Below are 10952 nucleotides of genomic sequence, written 5' to 3' on the forward strand. Positions count from 1 at the left end.
GCTCCCTTGACAGCGCTAACTTCTAGGAAGCAGCCCAGGAAAGTGATTTGGACTGACACCTGTCAGAAAGCTTTTGAGGCCCTGAAAGCTGCTATGTGCACGGTGCCCGTGCTCTTGGCTCCCAACTTCTCCAAAGAGTTTATAGCTCAGACAGACGCTTCAGAGCATGGTGTGGGGGCTGTTCTTTCACAGATTAATGAAGAGGGCCTAGATCAACCTGTAGCCTTCCTTAGCAGGAGGTTATTTCCACGGGAACAGAGATGGAGTGCTATTGAGCGTGAGGCATTTGCTGTGGTCTGGGCGCTGAAGAAGCTAAGACCCTACCTGTTTGGGCCTCACTTCCGGGTTCAAACAGACCACAGGCCCCTCAGATGGTTGATGCATATGAGGGGTGAGAATCCAAAGCTGTTGAGGTGGTCCATTTCCCTACAGGGTATGGGTTTCACGGTGAAACATCGCCCTGGTACAGATCACGCAAATGCAATAGTGATGAGGAACTCCCTGGGGTAGGGTAGTTCTCCCCACTTTTCAGCTGGAGGGGACACGTGTTAGACCTGGCACCTTGGCGTGAGTCTCCCTTCCACTTTTTGTCGCTGTGCCTCATGTGTTTTGCTGGTGTTAGCTGCTCAGAGCACTGTGCCACTGCCAACCAGTGCCACAGTGCAAGTGCTCCCTATTTAAAATGTATATGTTGGTTGGATTCCATGATTGGCTTATTTGGTTTACTGTCAGACCCCAGTGAAGTGCACCAGGAGTGCCCAGGGATTGTAAATACAAATGCTGCTGGTGGGCTCGCAGCACTGGTTGTGCCACCCACAGAAGCGTCCTAGGAAAATGTGTCTAAGGTCTGCCATTGCGAATTTCGTTGCGCGCGCTGCATCGCATTTTGCGATGCAGTGCGGGCAAGGGAATTCGTTTTATTTATTTAAATGTGTACTTACCTCCGTTCATCCATATTCCGGTGTTTACATTTCCCCACCCTGCCCCTCCCCCGCCCCGCCTCACTGCCCCACAGAACTCCCTCCACGGACCGCTACTGCACTAGCCTAATAGCTATTGGACATCTTGCAATGTAAACTGCACTGCAAGAACCTACCTTGCCCTGCAACAAGGACTTTTGCTCAACACAGATGCAAACTCTCTTAACCAGCAACTGCAGCCATCCTTCCCTCCCCGTCTTCTCTATCTCATTCTTCCCAACTAATTACCCGCCTGGGAGGGCATCTGCCCGAACAGCACACAATTGTGATCCAGAATCTACCCCAGTCTTAAAAAGTGCACCTTGAGTGCTACTTATCATTACTTTTCCATGTTCCCTTTCTAATTTGTGTTTTTAGTTCTTCATTAGGATTTGTTGACTTTATTATTGAATGTATTAGTGTTATATTTGGCTGGAATGTTTTCTGCTGCATGTATGTTCTTTTAAAAATGGGAATGTCTTAATATTTTTCATTCAGTTACACTTTATTGTCTTAAAATTGTTGACTTATAGTATGTTTTGCTCTTTTGATTTTTATATGTTGTGACAATTGCCAGCTGCTCCAGGCATTAGGTTTTTTTTACGTGGAATTTCGTAATTTTAATATGGTTATCAAGAAACTCGAAATTGTTTTAGGTGATTTTTCTGTCTACAAGTTACTGCTCGGTAATTAGTATGGTCACGAGCACTTTATGTTGACCCAGAAAGACTTGTAATTGGGTGAAGCGAAAATAACTAACAAAACCAAGCAGTAATTTCGCTCTTCCAAACTTGCAATTGGACTCCAAATGTGTAATACTTGAAGACTGTAACATATGTGAATTATGAAAATGCAATATAAAATAAACTGCTTGAGAAGTTGAGAAGCTCAAAGAACACTACATCACATTGCATAACAGTGCGCACACCAGCCACCACTCTTAGCACTTAGACTTTATGCTTGAATTTCACCCTATACAGTGTTCCACTGACTTTTGGCGAAATTCAACTCACCGATATACGACATACATGCATAGATAAATAAATACATACATATAAACTAATAAAAACAGAACAGTATTTGGTCAGTCGCCTCAATATTACAGCATTTTGCTTTTAAAATCTCATAATACAAACAATATTTTGCAAACGTTGGGCATTGCCTTAAATACATTAAAAGAATTGCAATCACATTTCACATCAGACCGCCATTACCTGCTTGTGTAGTAGTGGATGTTGGTTTTGTTGCTGTACTTAATGTAACTGCCCCTGAAATAGAAACACAAAATAATGATTGTTTACTTAATGAAGAAAATAAAGCACATTATGATTTTTTTTGTGCCTATTGTACCCTTTCACATTCTCCATTCGTGGAGACATCTTCAAACGTCTCAGCCATGGGGGGGAGGGGGGGCGGGGGGACTCCTTTCAATATCAGAGAGCGAAACTAGTTTAAATCGACAACCTATGCCAAAGTCAAGTCAAGTCAAAGATAGCTTTATTCGATTTCAAAATTAAAATCATAAAAGCACAATAAAAATACATACAATCAACATACAAAGGTAGAAATCGAAATACATAACACTTAAGTACATCATAATCGGGGTTTCCAACATAAAAACAATCTGTAGAAATTAGTCCATAGAAGATCTACACCGAATTACAAATTTTAAAAACTTAGATACGGCGTTAATACTTATTTCATCTTCTAATAGGAGCAACTTTAAATAAGCAGGTCTACACTGCCTTAAGCCCCAGGTCTTAAGAAGGGGAATCAAATATTTATTTCTTCCCCAGATATAGAATTTACAAAATAAAACACAATGTATTGACGATTGCATTGCAAGATCATAACAAGGACATTTAATTAAGTTTGAAGACCAATCATTACTGTCTGGGAATGTTATCAGCCTATGATATGTGCCAGTTCTCAATCGGGCTAGCAACATTCTGTCGTAACTAAGATGATCAGGAGACAGATAAAGCTGCAAACCAGGGCCCTGCAAAAGTAAGTTATGTTGAATTACAGATATTTTATTTCTCTCCTCCAGCCATCGTTTACTCTCCAGGAAGGCAAGACAGCTTTTTTTAAATGCCTTTCTGGAGATCGCGGATAGCGAGCAGGGATTATCTAAAAAGTTTGAATACCCCATATTGGTCACAAATTCCTTTACATAAGTGATCCACTGGATGTCTTTCCATCTCTCTAGTTTAAGACAATCAATCAAAATAATTCTATTAAAAACAGTTGCCTCTGAGGTCCATATCTTATGCCATAACAATAATGGTCTGATTTTAATTAGATCAGAAATATAGACCAAATCTAATTCCTTATGGCAGATATATGTAGAGGTCGAGTTGGGAATCGCTAGCAAATAACGCAGGAAAAAATGTTCTTTTACTTGAATTTCCTGACAGTCAGCGATACCCCATATGCCAGATCCGTATAAAGCAATTGACACGCATTTGGACTTGTAAATGTCCATTAGAATACGGACAGGCCTACCCCCCAGTTTATTAGCGAACTGTTTTACTGCACCTAAGGCGTGGGCAAATGCAAGATTCCTAGTCCTAATCGCTGCTTTCCAGGTGCCTCTTTTGTTAAAAACAATCCCCAAGTATGAAAAGGTACTTGTAAGTCCTATCTTAGACTTTTCAATAAAATATTACAAGACAGTTTTTTCTTAGATGAGCAGCACATGGAGAATGTTTTCCCTATATTTATTTTTAGGCCTCTAGAGCTCATAAAAAATGAGAAACTAGTTAATGCTTTTTGGAGGCCCATTTGGGTTCTAGCCATAATGACCGCGTCATCCGCATATAGTAAAATGGGAACCGCCGTCCCATCAATTTGAGGATAGTCTAATTCTTGTTTAATTAAAAATCTGCCACTCCGTTTATATCTAGATTAAAAAGGAAAGGTGCCAGAATACAGCCCTGTCGAACACCTTTCATTATTGGGAACTTATTGGTACACTCTCCTTTTTTGCCGAAACGTACCTTTGCCCCTGCCCCTCTGTTTAATTCTTTGATGAAGTTAAGAATATTTAAATCGATACCCAGCCCTGTTAGAGTATCCCATAAAACCTCGTGATCTAAGCAATCAAAAGCAGAGCTAAGATCAATGAAAGTCATAAAAAGGTTTCCTTTTTTTGCTGGAGCAGGGTTTTCTATTGAAACTTAAACTTCAGTTTATGTTTTATATGTCATAATTAAAATTACTAATAATTAATTATTAGATATTAATTATGTTGAGTTTCTGACTAATCAACCTTACTAATGAAAGAATTACACGCGGGATTGCAATTGCATGGCTTAATTGATACGTGAACTAGGTTGGTGAGCAAATTAATTAAATATGTGTGGCTAAAGTGTTATTTGTTATGTGTTTGCGCTTTGAAATAATACGCTTTTAATGCTTCTTTGTGTTGCAGATGGCTAGATAATTACATACACATAAGGGTATTAGTGGGGATTAACACTGTATAATCATTACGATGTAGTAACGCTGTTTTGTGTTTCTTTTAATTAAGATGGTCCATTATGGCCTACTGAAAGATGGCCGATATTTACAGCCTGCATTTGAGTTGATGAAATATGAAGAGAGGCCTCGCTGAATATGGTTGAAAACCTGACCTCGGCCTCTGTCTGTATTAAAAGTTTCTGTGAGGACAGCAGCTCCGGGCTTGACGCCAGTTGTCACCAGTTATCCTTGGGAAAGAATAAAAGCCACAATGAACTTTGATAAACTTGCGGTGGCTTCACTATGATTCCGAGGAAGAGCATTCATGGATGTTACATTTTTTTAGTTTGAGCTTCCTTCTTCCGTGTTTTTATTTTTGAGATATTCGAGAGCGGAGGTTTTTTCTAAATGTTGCGAGTCAACATCCTTTCCTGCTCGCTCTGCTCAACGAACGCTTGGAGCTTGTTTGTAACTTTTAATGTGTTAGTTTTCCTATAAATATTGTTAGACTAGAGAGGGTCTAAGGCCACTTCTTTCCGAACTTATGCTCGAGAGGATCGATGCTGATCGAGAGGACGGCGACTCGGGAGACACTTTGAGAGACCTGTCCTGACATTTAGCTAGAATAGGTAACTATGAGAATAATGATTTGCTATTGGTTAACTTTCATTTGAACTAATTTAGATAAAATAACCTTTTGTTTGAATCACAGTGTCGGGTGGTTATTTCTTTGTCTTTTATTGAATTTCCAAATATGTTCTTATTGTTTAAATCATGACTCAAGACTGATCAATTAGGTCGCATTGGCCTCAGTTTAGATGCAGATTGATTTAGGGTTTCTCTCGTATATTCAGTGTGGATAGAGTAATAGAATGAATGTAGGTATGATGGGCCCTAGCGTATGATGAGTGTATGTGTGTGTGACTGTGGAATTACTCTGTCCATGGAAGTAGGGAGAATTTATATGCTCCGATCTGCAGCAGTTTCCTGGTAGCAGTATGATGGTTTTGATTATTGTCTTGATCTGATAGATTGCTTGTACATAGGCTTTGGATTTATTGGATTATCGATTGATGTTTATATATGAACTAATACTATATGTTGAAGTCGTCGTATTGAGTTATATGTAGTGTGTATGGCTTCTGGAACGTGGGGAGCTGGTGACGGTTCCGTAGTAGGGCAGAGGGAAGTGAGCGCTGCTCTCGGGAAAAACGGGATTGTTGGCCCTGTACGTATGCAGGGAAAAACGTGTGACAATTGAAGTTGCGCATCGCATTGTCTGGTTTCGGAATCAGTGACATCGTCGTGTGTTACTACTAGAGATATATTTTCAGTGTAAGAGGAGTGCGTATGGTAGTGAAGGTTATCTGTGAAACTCTGGTCTTAAGTCCCAGGGATCCGTAAGGTTTGCCGTTAAAGCTTACTGCTGGAGAAGTAATAGGTATTCTCTGAGCTTGTTTGAAGGACTGGGCAGAGGTAAGCGCTGCTTGGTTAACGTGTGTTATAATTCTGTAGTGGGACAGATGGTTCGCTGTTCTCGGGAAAGGCAGGATTCTGTGTAAATGTGCTACATTTTCTAGTATGAAAGTGCGTGAATGTATGAGTATTTAGTTGATTGTGAGACTCTTTTGAGCATTCTGGGAGGAAACAGTCAATGGATGCATGTTAGAAGGGCAGAGTAGAGGGATGTGCTACTGTGTCAACGAGATTAATAATTCCGTAGTGGAGCAGAGGTAAGTGCTGTTCTAGAAAGAAGCGGGATTCTTGTGAGAAAGATCTTTCTTTACTATTCTGTGGTTAGCGAAGCAGACAATGGAGATGTTTATATGTTGTAACTAATAGATTTTGTAGAATTTGAAACAGACTCTACTGAGAAGGTTTTGTAAAGGAGGGGTAGACGAGTGACAGGAGACAAGAGTAGAAGCGACTGCAGCGACTACTGACGTCAGACAGTTCGCGCTGTAATTGGACAGTGGATTAGAACAGTGCTCGCGCTGTGATTGGTGTGTTGGTGTGAGCCACGCAGGGATTGGAAGGAGTACAGGGTGACATAGACGCTCCAGGATTGGTGCGCTGGTGTGAGTCGCGCTGTTATTGGATAAAAGATCGTACAGTTGCGGAAGGGACTAGAGGATAGTGGTAAACGCGAAAATGTATTACCAAACGGAGGAAAAGAAGAAAAAATCCTTGTTCGGTAAAATTAAAAGGTGGTTCAACAAGGATAAAGACAAAGGGCCTCATGTAGGTAGCATACTAGTTACCACTTCTAAAATACCGAACGTTACCGAATCGGTATTTTAGAAGTGGTAACTCGTATGTAGGTAATGAGTCGGTATTTTTTACCGATTCGTTACAATTCGGTAATTACCGAATCGGTATTTACCGATTCGGTAATGAGGCATACCTTCCCATTGAGGGGAAGGTATACCTCATTACCGAATCGGTAAATACCGATTCGGTAATGGTGGAGAACAAGCAAGGGTGGCAGGGTGTCACATTGACACCCTGTTGCACCCCTGATTCGGCCATGTGTGCACATGTGGCACACATACATGCCCTAAGGGCATGTATGTATGCCACATTGCACACTGCTACGCGCTTCAAAATGCCCATACACATACATTAATTATTTACCACCAACTATAAGTTGGTGGTAAATACCGACTCTTAAAAACACCCACACACTCCCCCTACATCTCGATTTTGGTTTCGGAATTTACCGAATCGGTAAAATTACCGAATCGGACAAGTTACTGATTCGGTAACATTACCGATTCGGTATTATTACCGATTCGGTAATTTTACCGATTCGGTAAATTCCGAAACCAAAAATTGTCCCCCTACATGCCAATAGCCAAAATACCGGTCGGTAACGGTATAATTACCGAAAATCGGCCGTTACCGACCGGTATTTGGCTACCTACATGAGGCCCATAATAACTAGAGAAGGTGAATTGCTACCTCCGACAAGAACTCCGGCATCCTTCATGGTTGCGAAATATGGGTATCATACCTGTATTTGGTTAGACAATTGGGCTAAGTACACTAAAGAAGATGGTGTTTTAGCATTCCCGGAACATGGTTCATTTAATCTGGCCGTGTTGAGAAATTTACGGGAAAAGATGATGTGTCTAGAGCCTAGACCAAGGCCGACACAGTTCGAGGCGTTGGTAGAATGGGAAGATGAGGTGCATGAGCGAGAAAAGCAGAGGAGTGGAGGTAATTATAGGTATATTTTTGGGAGGAAATATGATCGTGAAACTCATCATGATCGAATGAGGAGATGGCGAGATGCTAGTATGTCAGAGGGACTGTATCCTATGAGGACTGTTGAAGAGACGGAAGGGAGGAAGGGTACGGAAAAGGTGCCTGATGCAGAAGTGAGAAGGTATGGGGCTAATGATTATGAGGATGAAGTCTTGGATGACATGATCTATAAAAGACCACCACCATATAGACCAGAACCAGAAGAGAGAACGCCAGTTGCCACTCCCATAAGAGATACTTTGCGAATTGTTAAAACAGAAATTGTGACACCTGATCTGAAAAGTGGTAGCTCTTTCACGGAAAGGGAGAAAGAGAGAGAGCGAGAGAGAGAGAATCAAATTGGGGATGAGAAAACAAGAGAATTAGCCAGAACGACAACTGAGTTGACTGAGAAAATTAGAGAGCTAACAAAGAATCTAGAGGCTGTTACAGTGCCTGTAACCATAGGTCCGGTTATGCCTATTTTTGATAAACAAAAAATGGGTGAAAATGGTTTGACAGTTCCCTATGTAGGAAATGGTTTGGTTGGTTCTTTGGAGGAATCAGGAATGAGGACGGAAGAGAATCGTTTGAGACAGTTGAGACATGAGACATGTGGTGGAGAGTTAAATGTACAGCCTAATTCAGGATTGAATACTGGTTGTTTAGGAGGATCAATTTTGGAACCACAGAGGATGGCAGAACAAGTGAGTGCAGTGAAAAGGTCTACAGAAATAACAGCTGAGGATTTGAATGATTGGTTGAAGGTTCTTCAAAAGAAAGATAAAGATTCACAGGCAATAGATGTAGCAAGGTTGCGCATAGAATTGGAGGAGCTTATTGCGGGAACAATTCCTACAGAAATGTTAAAAAATCATCATGATGGAGAGTTGTTATTCATGTGTAAGAGTATCACCTGGAGGGCTAAGAGTACACATGACAGGTTAAAAGGAATAGCGAGTGAACTGGGAGTTGATATGGATAAGGTGAAAGCTTTGCAGAAGCCTTACAGGGTGGATTTCTCTGACAAGGACATCGAGAATCTAAATGATGTTGGCAGAACAGGGCAGATTAAGGAAATGATTTCCTTATTGCGAAAATGGGGTGATGTGGAAAAGTGGAAGGATAGATGGTATAAGAAAAGAGAAGATTCAGTGGACAGGACTTACTCAGCATTTCCCATGAGAGAAAAAGAAAAAACAGTGGATGCTTATCCTATGAGAGAGATTCCTGGAGGAGGATATGTACATGTCCCATGGACTAGACAGGATATTTTGTCATTTACGAATGATTTCCCTCGACTGAGAGAAAAGCCCGTCGAGTGGTATAGGCAGGTAGACAGGTTTGTGAAATTGTCAAAAGTGCTGTGGATTGACCTGAATAGTCTGTTTGATATAATTGTTCCAGCAGACTTGTGGGCAGAGTGTAAAATAGTTGTAGATTGGCCTGCTAAGGAGTACCCGAGAGATCAGAAAACAGGAGCTCCAGACCCGGAGGTAATGAAAAAGTACGAGCAGGTTATTGTGTTCCTGAAGAATAAGGTACCCCCTAAAGAGACAGACTGGGTTAAGATAGATCGGACACATCAGGAAGCAAAAGAATCAGTTCATGCTTTCTATGAAAGGTTGACACTGGCTTTTAAACAGTTCAGTGGAGATGAACACCTGGGTGATAAGGATTTGAGTCATTTTGTATACAGATTTGTATATGGCTTGAGACCTGAAATCAGTGAAAGGATTCGTGAGCACACAGTCGATTGGCAGAGTAAGAAGATTGATGAGATTTTGAGACATGCGAAGTATTTCAGTGATGAAATTGAGGCAAAACAGAGAAAGCTGAAAGAGAAAGCAATGTGGGCACAGGTGAAGGTTGCAGAAAGACAAGAAGCACAGCTGGTGGAACAAGCAAATAATCCAGGAAATAGGCCCAGATATGGTACAGGAAAAGGAAAGGGGAATTTGGAGGAGGCCAAAAAGAAGTTCCCATGTCACAACTGTGGACAATTGGGGCATTGGAGATCCGAGGGTACGAATCCACCATTAGGGAGTAATGAGAATAAATCATTGAATCAACAGGTGCAGAACGAGGGGTGTAATCATCAGCAGCAACAGCAGAAGGTTGTCAGACAGCAGAGTCAAGAGCCAAAACCGCCCTTGCCGCAGAATAGAGGGTCACAGAAATATAACCAGGACTCAGGATTCTACAATGATGAGCAGGTAAACAAACCAAGACGTTCAAACCCGGTACAGCAGTACTGGTTAAAGAATGAGGGGAGTGAGTCTGAAGGGGACTATTGACGGTGCCGAAGAGAGGAGGAAGAGTGCATACTTGGAGCAACTCTAGAAATAGACCAGGCAGGACCATTTGTAGATGGGAAAATAAATGGGGAGAGTGTTACTTTTTTAGTAGACACAGGAGCGACAAGATCAACTGTCAGGTCAGCAGATATAAGAAATCTTCCTCTCTTGGACGAAGCAATCCAAGTGGTTGGTGTAGCTAATACACAGATTAAGACTCGTCTTACCGAACCAGTAAGGGTAAGGATAGGGAAATTTTCAGATATGCACAGATTTGTGGTCTGTGACACCAGTCCAGTGAGCCTGTTGGGTAGGGACTTATTGTGTAAGATGAATTGCACTATTTTCTGTACTCCGGATGGAATAGCTTTTGAGACACCAGATGAGGATGTCTTGTACAGGATGACTCTAGATAATAGAGAAAGTGAGATTGTTGGAACATATGCTGTGTTTAATCCAGATGATTTGCCTCAAGAATTGAGACACACAGTAAAAGCAGCAGTTTGGGATTTTACTGGAGAAGATGTGGGATTGATAAATAATGTAAATCCAGTAAAGATTACAGTGAAAGAGGGAATCACTTACCCTAATATCCCACAATACAGATTGACACCAGAAATAATTGAAGGAATAACACCTATCATAGATAAGATGATTCAGCAAGGTGTTTTGAGAGAGTTACTGAGTAGCCCGTGTAATTCACCGATAATGGTGCTGAAGAAATCAAATGGGAAGTTCAGGATTGTACAAGATTTGAGAAAGGTTAACAAGATTGTGGTATCATGTTGTCCCATTGTGCCAAATCCATCAGTGATTTTGTATCAGATTCCTCATGATGCTGAATGGTACACGGTAATTGATTTGTGTCATGCTTTCTTTTCAATCCCATTGCATCATGATAGCCAGCCGATTTTTGCATTTCGGTTTGGACAGCGTATTTTGGCATGGTGCCATATCCCACAGGGGTACACAGAGAGTCCTTCAATAT

Source organism: Triturus cristatus, chromosome 1_2 (genome assembly GCF_964204655.1).
Source record: "Triturus cristatus chromosome 1_2, aTriCri1.1, whole genome shotgun sequence".
Classification (NCBI taxonomy): domain Eukaryota; kingdom Metazoa; phylum Chordata; class Amphibia; order Caudata; family Salamandridae; genus Triturus; species Triturus cristatus.